Genomic DNA, 17,182 nt, shown 5'->3' on the forward strand with positions numbered 1-17,182 from the left:
TTTAGGGTTAGTAGGCTATAGGATATAACCATTTTAAATATGTAAGGATTTGGGCCCCACTGGTGGGTCCCATGACACTTAACAGGTTAAACTAACCGAATCCCATCTGACTATTGCACCGAGAGAGGCATATTCATCTAAGCTTGAGGCCTTAAAGTTCCACACTAACTAAATTTCAATTGCTAGATAAATCATCTAACAATCAACAGTTATATGTGAAACAAGCTCAGTCGCATTAGAGTTGGATTCTTGTATATATCGAACATTGTTATTGAACCGCATGTTTGACTCTGAAACAAGACCAAATATTAGCACGTAACATTTTGGACACCTTTGTTTTCGTTTGCATTTCTTCTGAAACACCCCGTTTTGAAATTGTTTACCATCACCATTCTCAATCTATTGTAGCTTGTCTATTTTCCTTACACTTTGAACTTACACATTCAAGAGACTTCCTTGGAAGCTGGTAGACAAATTTCTGTTGCCTGCACCACCTAAAGAAAACGTCTCAGGTTACAAATGTAACCTTTGTTCCCTGAGAACAGGGAACGAGACAATACGTCATCGACGTTATGGGGAATCGCCTCAGCGTGACCAATGACTGAAGTACCTGTGGAATCCCGCCAATCGCATTGGCTCGCGTCAGCCGTGACGTGACGCTCTGGAGTGCCCAGGAAGTATAAATAGAGCGCCCAGAGAACATGTCATCCTCTTCGTCTGAAGGGACTGACTAGCTTGCTATTTGCATGAAGGCCTCTGCAGGATGACTCTGAAAGTAGAGGAAGCCTGAAACATGCAATATGTATATGGAGGCCTCAGCAGTACGACTCTCATATGGAGAGGAAGCCTACAACATATACTGACAAGGCTAGCTAGCTATTTGCATGAAGGCCTCTGCAGGATAACTCTGAAAGCAGAGGAAGCCTGAAACATGCAATATGTATATGGAGGCCTCAGCAATACCACTCTCATATGGAGAGGAAGCCTACTACATATACGAACACAAAACTAGCTTGCTATTTGCATGAAGGCCTCTGCAGGATAATTCTGAAAGCAGAGGAAGCCTGAAACATGCAGTATGTATATGGAGGCCTCAGCAGTACGACTCTCATATGGAGTGGAAGCCTAACACATATATCAGCAATACAATAAGTATATGGAAGCCTCAACAATACGACCCTCATATAGAGAGGAAGCCTACTACGTATACTAACACAAAACTAGCTTGCTATTTGCATGAAGGCCTCTGCAGGATGACTCTGAGAGTAGAGGAAGCCTGAAACATGCAATACCTAGCGAACATACTAACAATAACTAGCCTGCCTGAGCTCAATAAGTATATGGAGGCCTCAGCAACATGACCCTCATATGGAGAGGAAGCCTACTACATGTACCAACACAAAACTAGCTTGATATTTGCATGAAGGCCTCTGCAGGATGACTCTGAAAGTAGAGGAAGCCTGAAACATACAATATGTATATGGAGGCCTCAGCAATACGACTCTCATATGGAGAGGAAGCCTACTACATATACGAACACAAAACTAGCTTGCTATTTGCATGAAGGCCTCTGCAGGATAACTCTGAAAGCAGAGGAAGCCTGAAACATGCAGTATGTATATGGAGGCCTCAGCAGTACGACTCTCATATGGAGAGGAAGCTTAACACATATATCAGCAATACAATAAGTATATGGAAGCCTCAACAATACGACCCTCATATAGAGAGGAAGCCTACTACATACTAACACAAAACTAGCTTGCTATTTGCATGAAGGCCTCTGCAGGATGACTCTGAAAGTAGAGGAAGCCTGAAACATGCAATATGTATATGGAGGCCTCAGCAGTACGACTCTCATATGGAGAGGAAGCCTAGCACATATACTAACAATAACTAGCCTGCCTGAGCTCAATAAGTATATGGAGGCCTCAGCAACATGACCCTCATATGGAGAGGAAGCCTACTACATATACCAACACAAAACTAGCTTGCTATTTGCATGAAGGCCTCTGCAGGATGACTCTCAAAGTAGAGGAAGCCTGAAACATGCAATATGTATATGGAGGCCTCAGCAGTACGACTCTCATATGGAGAGGAAGCCTACAACATATACTGACAAAAGCTAGCTAGCTATTTGCATGAAGGCTTCTGCAGGATGACTCTGAAAGCAGAGGAAGCCTGAAACATGCAATCTGTATATGGAGGCCTCAGCAGTACGACTCTCATAGGGAGAGGAAGCCTAACACACACACTAACAATAACTAGCCCGTCCTAGGCTCAATAAGTATATGGAGGCCTCAGCAATACGACCCTCATATGGAGAGGAAGCCTACTACATATACTGATAAAAAACTAGCTTGCTATTTGCATGAAGGCCTCTGCAGGATGATTCTAAAAATAGAGGAAGCCTGAAACATGCAATATGTATATGGAGGCCTCAGCAGTACGACTCTCATAGGGAGAGGAAGCCTAACACATATACCGACAATAACTATATATACTGTTTACAAGCTAGCTTATTAAATAAAGAAACATATCTACTCTGTTCAGCTATACACCAAGCCCTGATGCAGACCGTCAGACTAATACTCCATCATCATAGGTCCGCTGGGCCTGATGTTGCTTTAAAATGGGGAAAGAGGGAAGGCGTGCTTAAAAGAGGAGGAACAAAGCCTATCTGCTCCTCCCAGGGCGATCCTCCTCACGCCTAGACTGGAAATCCTCTCTCCTTACCCCCCGCCTTTTCCTCCTGGACTCGCGCCGTCTCATGGCCTTGCTCCGCACTAGAGGAGGGGCACGAGCGGCGACCGTGTCCCGCTGGTCCTGCCTACGCTCCTCGAAGCGAGGCGGGCCAGGACCCCAGGGGCGTCTGGGTGCGGACCTGGACCGGAGCGGTATACAAGACCTATATGCCGCCGAGCGCGCCTTCGCCTCTCTAAACTTTCCGACCACCGCCTCGACGGAGGTTCCAAAAAGTTCAGAGGGCGAAACCGGAGCATCGAGGAGAAAAGTCCTCTCTTTCTCCCCAATGCCAGCCAGGTTCACCCACAGGTGCCTCTCCGTGACCACCATGGCAGCCATCGAACGACCGATGGCCGTAGCTGTCTGCTTAGTGGCCCAGAGAGCCAGGTCTGTGGTGCGGCGCAACTCGGCCACCGCATCAGGGGACAAACCCTGACCCTGATCCAGGTCCTTCAGCAGGTCAGCCTGGTACGCCTGCAACACAGCCATCGTGAGCAGTGCCCCACCAGCCTGACCTGCCGCCGCGTACGCCCTGCCATTCAACCGAGATGTGGTCTGAAGGGGTTTGGATGGCAGGGTGGGAGTCCTCAGCGTCGATGCCCCCTCCCCCGCCAAATAGCTGGCGAAAGAATCTTCGATGGGAGGCATCGATGCGTAACCATGCTCCTGCATCGCCTCCACGTTTGCATAACTCAAACGCTGGAAGCGATGAATACGCGAGGAGTATGGTTTCTTCCATGCCTTCACGACCTGAGAATGGAGGTCAGGAAGGAATGGAAGGCTCCCAGGAATCGATGGGGTGTGGCCAGAGAGGAAGCGCTCATCAAGCCTCCCACGAGCAGCTTCCTCTCTTATGCGCTGCCAGGGCAACTCGAGCCTGGCAGTGGCACGCTCCATCACCTCCATTAATTCCTCGTACGCGGGGCAGGAGGGCTGGGCAGGCTCAGGCATCTCAACATCCTCGCCCGCCTCTCGCTCCTCCTGCTCGCCCTGGCTCGACGCCAGAAGAGCACTGCCTGCTGCCCTAGAAGATGCTGAAGATGCATCATCATCGGCCAGCAGCTCACCCTCATCCCGCGCTGACGATTGAGAGAGATTCACCCCTCTCTCAAAATCGTCAGCGAGGTCTCTTTGTGATCCCCACGATCTGAGTCTTCTCTCGGCCTCGGCGCGAGAGGGACCCGATCCGCGGGGCAAAGAAGACTGTCCCTCTTCCCTCGAGAAGAGGGACAGACGAGAACGAAGCGTCCTCAAAGGAAGACGCTCGCAGTGAACGCACTCCGCCCCCTCGAGAGCAGAGCGCGCGTGCTCTTCACCCAGACACCAAACACACAGGTCGTGTGAATCACCAGGTGCAAGACACCTCTCGCACGGGTAAACACACTTCCTAAATGTCTTATTAGATTTATCCATCTTTCCAACTTACAGCACTCAGTAAACCAGTCCCTGAAGACGAAAAGAGGATGACATGTTCTCTGGGCGCTCTATTTATACTTCCTGGGCACTCCAGAGCGTCACGTCACGGCTGACGCGAGCCAATGCGATTGGCGGGATTCCACAGGTACTTCAGTCATTGGTCACGCTGAGGCGATTCCCCATAACGTCGATGACGTATTGTCGAGGTTCCCTTCGAAAGGGAACATATACAAGAGTTGCGAATGTGCGTTTTTGCGTACGTTTTGTGTGTTGAAATGTATGTTAATAAATTAAAAAATGCCGCGAAACAAAGACAAGGATCCCTCAAAATCTGTGCATAGCCTACAACAAAACAGTGCATCCGCGTACGATGATTTATCAGAAAATTACTTTCTATTGATATCACGTTTTAATCTTAACTCAATACATTTGAATGCGCTAAAGGACTACGAACTTTAATAGTTGGTCAAATTAACTAAAGCCTTTTAAGCCAAGCATACAGAATACAATGGGCTAAACGCGCATTAGACTTTATTCTCATTTAAAAGTGCTCTGTTGTGCACAGCTGGCACAAAAATTCAGCTCAGCACTTTTCTTAACAACCGCTTTTGATGATGCATGTGCAGTGGCTTATCCATGACGCGATCGCAACGCAAAGTTGATTCTGCACTCTTTTGATCTAGCTAAAGCTACAGGGATGCTAATTAACCAGTTAACCATTAACCAAGAATTTTAACCAATTAATAGCCTACTATCATTTGTTGTATGCTTAAAAAATACACTAAAAATATTCCACAACAAATCCTTTAAATTTAATGATATTCAGAACAGAACAAGAATGAAAAAAATATATCTATAAACAAGCCAAAACGAAATAATTTAAAGCGAAAGTGAAAGTAAGCAGCGTTGGGCTCACGTAACTCTCATTCGAATAAATTTATTTCCATATTCGCGATTTATTTGGATGCTAAACTATTATTTATTATAGGCTTCTAAGAATTTTTTTTTAAATGATTATCCCCCCAAATTTTTAATATTTATTAGGCTTCAAAAAATATAACAACTTTTAATTTAAGTGAACTTAAAACAAACCTTACATAAACCCATTATAAATGTCATATTTACCTGTGCCTTTCCTGTCTAACAGGTATGAAATATACATAAATTGAATAAGGTTATCAAAACATTTCGCACTGCATAAATTATAAACTAAATATAGATACATCCTTATTAAAGCTACAAGCATTCTTTAGTCAAGAGCAGTTAGTTATTTTCTCTGTTTTCTTTGTCCTTTGGTTAACTTTACTGACAGAGAGAATTAGGATAGCTGCTGCCACTTTAGGACCAGCGACGATCTCACGCATCCCATTCTCTCACTACTCTTTACTTTCATTTAAGATTTTATTTAACTCATTTAAGACTTTTTTGTGAGGATACTCGACAAAACGGACATTTTGGCATACATGCATGTTGTTCGTTCGTTCTAGCGCGAAAGAGAACTTGATACTGGCGTGTCTGTGCGATTCTGGCACGCGTTTATCGGTGGGTCGTGTGTATGTGTGTCAGGAGGACATTCACTGACAGCGCGTTCTCTTTTGTCTTGTCGCACATGAATGGTTTACCCATTGTGTTTTAAACGTACGCTATTACACTGCAAATTAAAATGTATACGCCCAATATTAATGTATCATAAAAAAATATATATGTTTGAGACGAAATATGAATGTTTTTAGACTAATGAATCCTTAACTTTGAAATACGTATGATAAAATTTATGCTTTTTACAAAGGAAAAATTACACTTGGAATAGTTAAAATTGTAATTGTTGTTGACTTTCATATTATTGTGTTTCATTAGTCACAAATTTGGGGAGAGGATAAATATTCCAAACCTTTCTGAAAATACAATATGATGATTAACTGCACAATTACTAGAAATGTTTACCTTGGATATTATAAAATTTGCTTGCATAAAAATTTGTTTAACTTTAAACCAATTCTGTAGAATGGCCCATATATCCTATTTGAACAGGATTTGTTTCCAGGTATGACTGTGGGCTTTTGACTTTCATTTATATTAGGATTATTTTGTTAACTATATGCTAAATAAATTAAAAGCAATATACTGTGTCTGTGTGTGTGTATATGTATACATTTCTTGTCAGCCGTCTTCTTAGGTGTGTCTTCTTAGCTACAATGAAGTTTTAAGAGTTTTTATCCAGTCATCAATGGCTTATTGATCATTATAGGTGTTATCAATAATTAAGTTGTTGTTGCTAGTTTGAGTCGAGAAATACACATTTCAGCATTATCATCACTAATCTGTGTGTGCATTTTCCTTGAGAACCAAGCAAGTTGACTCATGAAACCATTTGTTTATTATATCTCGATCGCATATCTCAATCACAATATTGACCTCAATAATTGCAATATGACATTTTCCCCAAATCGTGCAGCCCTTGCCAGAAGTATATAGATATCTTTACACTGTCCGCTCAGTACAACAGAGGCAGGAGCTCTGCACTGGGGTTGCTCGAGTTATATGGGCACACAACTTGCTACAAGAGCTATATCCACTATTACGAACAATAAAGTAATATTTGACAAATTTTGTCTTTCAGATTATGAAAATGTTCAAAGGCCAATCTCAAGATACTCTGGGAGGTCTTTCTCAGAGCAAAAAGTCACTTCTAAGAGGTTTGTTTAATTGATTCCAGAAAACAACAGTGTCCCATGCCCCCATTTCTTTAATCCACTCTTGGCACTCTCAACCATGCTACAGTTCCTGTAGATTACCACACATATGTAATTTCTAAATGGTGAATTTGTTTCTTCAGGCTCTTTACCAACCGGCTGATGGCAAAATTAATATGAAGGGGAAGGTGAAGAAGCAGAAACTGCCTCTGGAGACGACTAAAACTTTTGAAAGGTAAAGGTACACAGAAGCGGTACAGGAGCCTGCTCCGTTACACTACTGAACAAACTTTAAAAAAAATTGCAAATTGAAAAGCACATGCTACATGCATAAAGTTTAAAAACACAATGAACTAATTTCTTTGTTTTTTGACTTTTTTTTACATTGTTCTATTTTAATAAATTAAAAGCACTCAGATAGACAAAAGTGAGGGTAAGCATTAAGACAAATCATCAAGACAAAGTTAATCATTCAAGGGCTGTGAGTATTTTCTCTTTGCCTTTTGTTTGATTCACATTAATGGTGCAATCATCAGAAGGTTTATTAGACTGAATGCAGATCAAATAATACCAATCTCCCCTTTTCTCCAAACTATTTACACCAATTTAAGATATGAACTGTGTTTAAGTGAATACTCTCCAATCCGGTCATTTTGACATATTTTGTTGTGTATTTGATGGTTAAATGCGCGCACAAAGCCTAAAGTATAATTTGCTTGTCTAGTTGCACACATAAGCCACCTTGAAGTTGGAAACAGCGTCCCTTGCTCGGATTATTGTTCATTATTACATGGCTTGGTTGAACTAGAAAGCGGTGTGTTATTTCTTGATAACAGAACTCTGCTAAGTATAACACACCGTTGCCATGAAAAACAGGTTTGCTATAGACGCAGGATTCTAACCGTAGAGACGGAACTGAGTATTTTCTTTAGCAGAAGCAATACAATCCTTTTTAAATGAATAAACTCCTTTTTAAATCAATTTTTTATGTCAAATTATTAATTTATTTGGTGGGTAGCCATGTAATAAGCGGGATAATGTAGAGCGAGGCGGTTGTTATAGCGAATACAACCCCTTCAGGCAGATTCAAGACCCCTCCGCATCAGCCTGTCGGGGTTATATTCGCTATAACAACCGCCTTGCTTTACATTATCCCTTACTTAAATAGCTCTTTTTTATTATCAAACAAGTAACCGCAATGCAACAGTAGAGACTGCATTTTACAACAACTCTCTTCTGCATTGCAAATATCAAAAATGCATCATAGACAGATGATTTAATATGATCTCGTATAGAAACGGCTGGCAAAGATAGAATTTGCAAGATAACATCTATTTATCATTAATAAATAGTAAGTGCATTTTCTCAGTTTCTCCAGTACTGACAGCAGAACTGATAACGTTGGAGCTGGATACTTCACTGGATTACCTCTTTCTAAACTCATCTACAAGTAATCTAGTATTTGCTAAAATGGAAGTTATAGTATCCAAAAGCATTACATTTGGGCTGTGCTTGAGAAATGTTATTATATGCAGTCTCTCTCAATTCATGATTGCTATCTTAAATATCTTGTCACCCAAGGCCACTGTCTATTGCAGTCTTACACCTTCCTAACATACAGCGACGTGAGTTTACAGAACCCATTTTCAGTCATTTGTTTGCTGCCATATACCACACCAGTCACCATTGGTCACTGTAGTATTGCCACTTCAAGGATTAGTTCACCTCAAAATGAAAATTTCCTGATAATTTACTCACCCCAATGCCATCCAAGATATTCATGTCTTTCTTTCTTCAGAGGAAAATAAATTAAGTTTTTTGAGGAAAACATTCCAGGATTTTTCTCCACACAATGGACTTCAATGGTAACCAAATTGTTGAAGTCCAAATCAATGCAGTTTCACGCTGGACGTAGGCAGAAGTACCGCCCCGTTGTTTACAAAGTGAACTTGCGAAGACTAATACAAACCATTTTAAATAAACTGACAAAAATCCATAAATATGTAATTCAACATACAATAAATTTGAACAATCCTCCTCCTCCACGCTTGTAAACAATGAGCCGGTATAAAAATATTGTATGTTAACTTGCAATGTTAACAATGTAACTGGTTTTCTTTACATACTTATGGATTTTTAGCGCAATTTTCCAACGGACAAAATTGCGATTGTTAACTCATGATTTCTGTTCTGTCTGTGCGCACCAATCTTGCACTTCTATCTCCTCCTCAACCAGACCACCTAGAGACTTCGGGTTTTCGGCATTATGTTAAGGAAGGTCTAATCTCGGGAACGCACAAAAAAAAAAAAAAAAAAAAAAAAAAAAACATAAAAAGATTTACTATCTCTTAGTGTTGTGATCCCATGATGTCAGAAAATTGGGCTAAAACACTCACTGAGTTTTTATTACTTGTTTGTTTTTGTTCAACTCTTGCAGCTGCAGTCATGAAATGGGATAAAGAAGCTACAGAGGCTACAATCAAGCATCATGCAGCAGAACATCTTAAACGTGCCGTGGAGGGCATACAGGGGTGGAAATAATGAGGAATTTTACATGAGTACTGTAAGGCATGTGTGTTTATTTCTAGTTTAGGGGACTTTATGTCTCTCTCCCCCTTTCCAACCACCCTCCCCCAATCTTGGTATGGAGTAATTTGTTTTTTGTTCACTTGGCAGTTCAGTGTAACCATTAGAGTTGTTTTATTTATCAGCCTGTTCATAATTTGCTGAAAACCTCATTAAAGATGGAAAAAAATTGTCATTTCAAACTATTTTTGCTTTTTTTTTTTTTTTTATCACTAATCAGATGTCACTTATTTCCAATTGCAAAAATATAAGGCTACTAAAACGTATTTGCATGTTTTAGACAGGTGCATCAAAGGGATAGGTATTAATTTATTTACAATTTTAAAGCAGTAGTTCTGCACACTGCTTTTACTATGACTAGAATGAGTTTTATTGAATACCATGTTGTCATCCAACCTTGGAACAAAAGCCTGTTTGATGACCAAAACATGGTTTAATAAAGCTAATAGTAAAGCTAATTTCGTTTGTGCATCTTAAAAACTTTTATGAATGTTCTTTAGACGTCTGTAAGTGACGTTGAAATGACGTTGTGAAAACTTTCATTTACAACATTGTAAAGATGTCACTTGGACATCAAAAATCAACATTTAAAAGAGATGTCTAATGAACGTTCACTATGTACGTCAATAGTGAACGCTAAAAAGACGTCTAAAAAAAACGTCTAAAAAAGACGTCAAAAACTTTCATTCTGGCTCTTCAGCAGACGTCTTCTGAACGTTCACTTTTTATGTCAGTTGGACGTCAACAGTGAACGTCAAAAAGACGTCTAAAAAAGACGTCATAAAAACTTTCATTCTGGCTCTTCAGTGGACGTCTTCTGAACGTTCACTTTTTATGTCAGTTGGACGTCAACAGTGAACGTCAAAAAGACGTCTAAAAAAGACGTCATAAAAACTTTCATTCTGGCTCTTCAGCGGACGTCTTCTGAACGTTCACTTTTTATGTCAGTTGGACGTCAACAGTGAACGTCAAAAAGACGTCTAAAAAAGACGTTCAAGCTGACTCTTCATTGGACGTCTTTTGAACGTTCACTTTTTATGTCACTTGGACGTCAACATTGAACGTCAAAAAGACGTCTAAAAAAGACGTCATAAAAACTTTCATTCTGGCTCCTCAGTGGACGTCTTCTGAACGTTCACTTTTTATGTCAGTTGGACGTCAACAGTGAACGTCAAAAAGACGTCTAAAAAAGACGTTCAAGCTGACTCTTCATTGGACGTCTTTTGAACGTTCACTTTTTATGTCACTTGGACGTCAACATTGAACGTCAAAAAGACGTCTAAAAAAGACGTCATAAAAACTTTCATTCTGGCTACTCAGTGGACGTCTTCTGAACGTTCGACAAAGACGTTGTAATGACGTCATTTGGACGTGTCTGTGCTCAGTGGGTAAAAGCATTTGCATGAATAAGAGCGGGATCATATATCGACAGCTAAAGTCACCTGTTGTTGTTTCTGGCGTTTCATCGCCTGTGCCGCAACCGCGATACGGAGGAGCAGGACCTATGTCGATGCGCGCGTCCAGGAATATCGCGTGCACACTATATAAATAAATAGAAAAAGGGATTTGGGATTTTGAAAAGTGGGGGGGACATGTCCCCCTGTCCCCATATGAAATTACGCCTGTGGGCTTCTTTGTACTTCACTCACGTTCCAATATCGATCCTTCTTAAAAAAAAAAAATCACCCTCTTCACATGCGCAAAAATGTGCTTGGAAACATCAGTGTAGCGGTGCTTACGTTGAATGGCACGAATTGTAGGCTACTGACTATTTAAACAGAGCAGTGTAATGTTTATGTTAGGTTGACTATTTTATTTTGATAATGAACCGGCTGCGATGTCAAGATTGCAATGCTGGAATATGTTGTGTGTGTGTGAGGCGTCGGCGCGATGGAATCATAAAAATATACTCCGTTATTTTGTTCAGGACATGATCAAAGTATTTATTTATATTTGTGTACACTCGCAATAAAAACAACATTGTACTTTTGTAAAATAAAGAAAACAAACAAACTGCCGTCTCGGTTTCCTTTCCGTCAACTTGTTTCTGACTTTCGCCGCGCCTCACAGAAATGAAACAAACTCAGCAGCATGCTGTCAGTTTTTTCTTTTGTTTTATTAATCTATTCATTGTTTAATTAGCCATATTTTGCGTGTTTCTTATATTGGCCTATAGACAATGATTTAATGAAAACAAATTTCGTTTTTTAATTTAATTATATTAATTTAATTTAATTAGATTTATTCCTTAAATCATTCTGGCGACCCATTTTATAAGTCTAGCGACCCACCCGAGGGTCGCGACCCAGGGTTTGAAAACCGCTGGCATAGACAGACAGACATGGACATAGACAGTGAACAGACACATAGGCATGGAAGACGACACACAGCATAGACAGATAGCATGTTGACATAATTTCGGCACAAATGGAACCCCATATTGTAGCCATAGACAACAAAAGCCCACAACCGGATGGATGCGGGTCCGTCACTGATTATGGCCCCCCTGGAAACATTTCCGTTGTGTCTTTGCAGTTTGTTTCCCTATTTGCTCGTGCTGTGAATATTTGCAGCGTACGTGATGTGAAATCATAGACTGTAAAAAAATATAAAAAACTAAAGTAATCGTTAGGCGATAGGGCTAAGTAGATCTGTGTGTCGTCTGCATAGCTGTGGTAAGCAATTTGGTTCTTTCTCATTATTTGGCTCATTGGGAGCATATACAGGTTGAACAGGAGTGGCGCAAGAATTGAGCCTTGAGGGACTCTGCATGTCATGGATGTCCACTCAGACTTATGGTCTCCTATACTCACATAATAACCTCTCCCATCTAAGTATGACCTGAACCATTTTAGGACTATCCCAGAAAGCCCCACCCAGTTTTCCAGCCTGTCAAGAAGTATGTTATGATCGACAGTGTCAAATGCAGCACTGAGGTCGAGTAGTACCAGCACTGATAATTTGCCTGAATCAGTATTTAAGCGAATAACGTTTATTATCTTTATGAAAGGAAGATTTGAGAGTGGTCTATAACTTTGCTTAACAACAAGGGGCTTGACAACTGCAGTTTTCAGGAAGTTTGGAAAACTCCCAGAGAGAAGTGAGGCATTTACCACTTCTAGAAGATCTGCTTCTAAACTGTTTAACACACTTTTGAAAAAAGATGTGGGAAGTGTGTCAAGGGCGCATGTCAATGTTTTAAGGTGCTGTACGGTTTCTTCCAAAATTTTGCCATCAATTTCTTTGAAATCAGACATAGTAACTACTTTCTCAGGTAGTCTGATCTGTCTGACCCCAGTGCAACTCAAGGATGTGCTGATCACCTTTCTGATATTATTGATTTTCTCAGAGAAGAAAGAAGCAAACTCACTGCACTTGTTGTCTGAGAGCATTTCACTGGGAATCTGGCTTGGGGGGTTTGTCAGTCTCTCTACCCTTACGAAAAAGAAGTTTATTCAAGTGTTCTATTAGTATACTTCTTTTAAACTAAAAATAAGAAAGTATACTTTCAGTCTACTTTTTATATACTTCTCAGAAATATACTTTATGTACTTCTCAGAAATATACTTCAAATTGCACTTAAGTATACTTGACTTATACTGACAGAAAAGTCTAAGTATATTTAGCCTATACTTGTTGATCGAGATATACTTAAAAGTATAATTAAGTATTCTAAGTATTCTTGGCTTGTACTTGTGTTTACTATTTTGATTGAGTAGCTTATTAAATACTTTTTTAAAAACATAATATTACACACCGTCTTATAAACTAACATGTTCAGCTTTATATAGTAACAAACTTTCAGGTGGAATAGCTTAATATAGAGTAAATAAAATAAGCATGGAAAATAAGTTTATTCAAGTGTTCTATTATACTTATTTTCAACTAAAAAGAAGAAAGCATACTTTCAGTCTACATTTTATATACTTCTCAAAAATATACTTAATTACACTTAAGTGTACTTGACTTATACTGAGAGAAAAGTCCAAGTATATTTGGCCTATACTTGTACTCAATCTTTTGATCGAGATATACTTAAAATTTTAATTATTCAAAGTATACTTGGCTTGTAGTTGTGTTAACTCTTTTGATTGAGTAGCCTATTAAATATACTTTTTTTACATTGTTTTTCATATACAGTTTTATGAAACTTTGTTTGAAAATATTGATTAAAATATTGATATAAAACAGATGTGTTTCTAATTCTGCGTATCTGAATTTTTGTGTAGGCTAGTCCACTGGTAGTGTACATATTTACTTTAATTAAACTTTTCCCCACCATTGACTGAATTTTCCAGCTATCCATGTTTTCACTGTTATACGGTAGGGGGCGCTATGACACATCTTCTAGTACAGATTCTCCGGATCAAAACACAGGAGAAGAAGCTGAAACAAGTGATAGAAGATTGCTCACTCAAATGTAAAATAATGTGATATCAAACATTAAACAGCTTGTAAATCAAAACTGCTTAATGTTTCCAAATGAAATGAAGCATAGGCCTAACCCATGAAGAGAAAACGACTGTGAAGCTTTGGAGGTGTTGGACTCGATCTACTCCACCTGTGTTTTGATCATCGTTCTGGATCTGATCAAGGCGTAGTCTTCGACAAAAATGTGATTTTCTCAACTATTTTGTTTAAAATGTTGCCTTTCTTTATGAAACTTACTGACATTCAAGTGTTGATAAAAAGTATGCATGAAGCTAATAAAATGTTTTTAAAATTAAAGTAGAGTTAAAGGTATTTTTCAAGTATAAAAAATAACATTTGAACATAGTAGTATAGGCCTACTGCAACTGCAAAAATTGTATATAAATAGTAAACTATAAGTATAATGTTAAGTTCACTTAAAGAAAACTTGTAGAATAAAACTACTAAACTAGTAGTTTACTGAGAGTACACTAAAAGAGTAAAAATAATATATAAATGGTAAACTATAAGTATGATGTTAAGTTCACTTAAAGAAAACTTGTAGTATAAAACTACTAAACTAGTAGTTTACTGAGAGTATACTTCAAAGTTGCTATAAGTATTATAATAGTAAACTACTAGTATACTCATAAGTTCACTTGCAGTACAAATGAGAATCATAATTATGAACTAGTTGTGCACTTAAAGCTTACTACTGTAACACTTATAGTACACTTAAACATATACTTTTATATACTTCAAGTGGGCCAATTTAGTCCCAAGCGGTATTAAAATAGTACACTTACAAGTTTACTACTAGTACATATTGACATTAGTATACTTACTACATAAAGTATACTTAAAAATATACTTGAACATTACTCAAGTATACTTCATAAAATGAACATGAAGTATACTGTTTTTTCGTAAGGGTACTGTAGCAAAAAGAGTTTGTGTGTTGTTTAAATTGCTGTTTATAATATTTGAGAAGAAAGTCTGTCTAGCTTTGCCTATAGTTCCATATTGAAAGCATGCAGGCTGTCTTTGTAGATGTTATAATGGACTACAAGTTTTGTCTTCCGCCCCATAATTTGCACTGCTGTTGAGTTTCTCCAAGGTGCTTTTTGTCTGCCACTCTTCTTCCTGACTTTAACAGGAGCAATATCATCAATTACACTTTTAACTTTTGAGTTAAAAGAATCAAGGAGAAAATCAACAGAGTCTGCAGATATGCTTGGTGTTAAGGATATAGCCTTCATAAATAGTACACTAGTGTTCTCATTTAAGCATCTCTTCTTGACAGACACAGATCTAGCTTCAGTGGCAGGAGAGATCATTATATCAAAGAAAATACAGAAAATGATCAGACAGTGCTACTGTAATGATTTATGTTTGTGTTCCTCTGTCCTGTCCTGTGTTCAGCAGTTCCCCGTTATGTTGTTTAGTCTCCCCAGGTGTTTCTGATTAGCCACGCCCCCTTGTTATCTTGTTTAGCTTGTCTGTCTGTGTATTTAAGCCCTGTGTTTAGTTCAGTCTTTGTCAGTTCTTGTATATGGTTGCACCATGTTGGTTGTTCTGTGTCCTGAGTCTCAGTCTTGAGTTTGTGCTTGTATATGTGAAGTTTTGAGTTTATTTAATAAAAGACTACTGCACGTGGATCCTGCTTCCTCCTCTGCTTCAACCAATACGTAACAGAAGAACTGACCACACAATGGATCCAGCAGTACGCCTCATTCGACTCCGTCAAGGTAACCGACCACTCGAGGACCACACCCGAGATTTTCTAGACCTTTCACACCTCATCGACTTTCCAGATTACGCACTCATTGATTTTTTTTTTTTTATTGTTATGGGCTCAATAAATATTACCAGTCAAAACTGGTTAGTGATGGTCCTCGAGGCTCGCTAGCAGGATTTATTAACTTTGCCCTTCTTTGGAGTGATTCGTCAGTTACTGTGGGCTTTACGAATGAGGAGCCACGCAAGCTCACAGTATTACCTCAAACTGAGCCTGAAACTGAGAGCGTCATGCCCATGTTAATATTGGCAACTCTAGTGCTCACACCGCTAGCTAGTGCATTCACGCCAGAGCCTCTTCACGTCAGCCCTGCAGAGCCTGAGCTTCACGTCAGTCCTGCCAAGCCAGAGCTTCACGACGTCACATCTGCTGATCCAGAGACTGTTCACGTCACTTCTGCCGATCCAGAGACTGTTCACGTCACATCTGCTGATCCAGAGACTGTTCATGTCACTTCTGCCGATCCAGAGACTGTTCACGTCACTTCTGCTGATCCAGAGACTGTTCACGTCGCTTCTGTCGATCCAGAGACTGTTCACGTCGTTTCTGCCGATCCAGAGACTGTTCACGTTACTTCTGCCGATCCAGAGACTGTTCATGTCACGCCCGCCGAGCCAGTGTCTCCGGACAAGATGGCCGCCGCCGAGCCAGTGTCTCTGGACAAGATGGCCACCGCCGAGCCAGAGTCGGCGCTGGTCCTGCCCAGCTCAAAGCCCTCTTCGCCGCTGGTCCTGCCCAGCTCAAAGCCCTCTTCGCCGCTGGTCCCGTCCAGCCCAGAGCCGCCTTCGCCGCTGGTCCCGTCCAGCCCAGAGTCTCCTTCGCCGCTGGTCTCGTCCAGTCCAGAGCTTCCTTCGCCGCTGGTCCTATCCAGCCCAGAGCTTCCTTTGCCGCTGGTCCCGTCCAGCACAGAGACTTTTCCGCCACTGGTTCTGCCCAGTCCTGAGCCTGTCTCCATCCCAGAACCTCAGCCCTCACCAGAGATAGCCGCCGGCATGCCAGAACCTCAGCCCTCACCAGAGATCCGCCCTGGCCGCCTGAAGGGTCGTCTCCGCCCTGGCCGCCTGAAGGGTCGTCTCCGCCCTGGCCGCCTGAAGGGTCGTCTCCGCCCTGGCCGCCTGAAGGGTCGTCTCCGCCCTGGCCGCCTGAAGGGTCGTCTCCGCCCTGGCCTCCTGAACCGTCGTCTCCTCCCTGGCCGCCTGAAGGGTCGTCTTCTCCCTGGCCGCCTGAAGGGTCGTCTCCTCCCTGGCCGCCTGAAGGGTCGTCTCCTCCCTGGTCGCCTGCACGGCCTGCTCCGCCCTGGTCGCCTGCACGGCCTGCTCCGCCCTGGTCGCCTGCACGGCCTGCTCCGCCCTGGTCGCCTGCACGGCCTGCTCCGCCCTGGTCGCCTGCGCAGCCTGATCTGCCCTCGTCACCTGCGCTGCCTGATCCGCCCTGGCCTCCCGTCCTGCTACAGTCTCCAGGCCCTCTGCCGCTCCACGGGCCTGGCCCTCCATCCTGCCCCCGGGTCCGCCTCCTCTCCACCACCCTCCTGATCTAT

General features: G+C 41.3%; 1 long non-coding RNA gene across 1 annotated transcript; it reads left to right on the forward strand.

The window, feature by feature from the left end:
- Positions 1-6,734: 6,734 nt before the first annotated feature.
- Positions 6,735-9,634, forward strand: LOC311089924. Its single transcript, XR_014607794.1, has 3 exons — positions 6,735-6,854; positions 6,995-7,086; positions 9,289-9,634. It is a non-coding gene; the product is annotated as an uncharacterized lncRNA (long non-coding RNA).
- Positions 9,635-17,182: the final 7,548 nt, after the last annotated feature.

This window comes from Abramis brama, assembly GCF_963993115.1.
Source record: "Abramis brama genome assembly, chromosome: 9".
In the NCBI taxonomy this organism is placed as follows: domain Eukaryota; kingdom Metazoa; phylum Chordata; class Actinopteri; order Cypriniformes; family Leuciscidae; genus Abramis; species Abramis brama.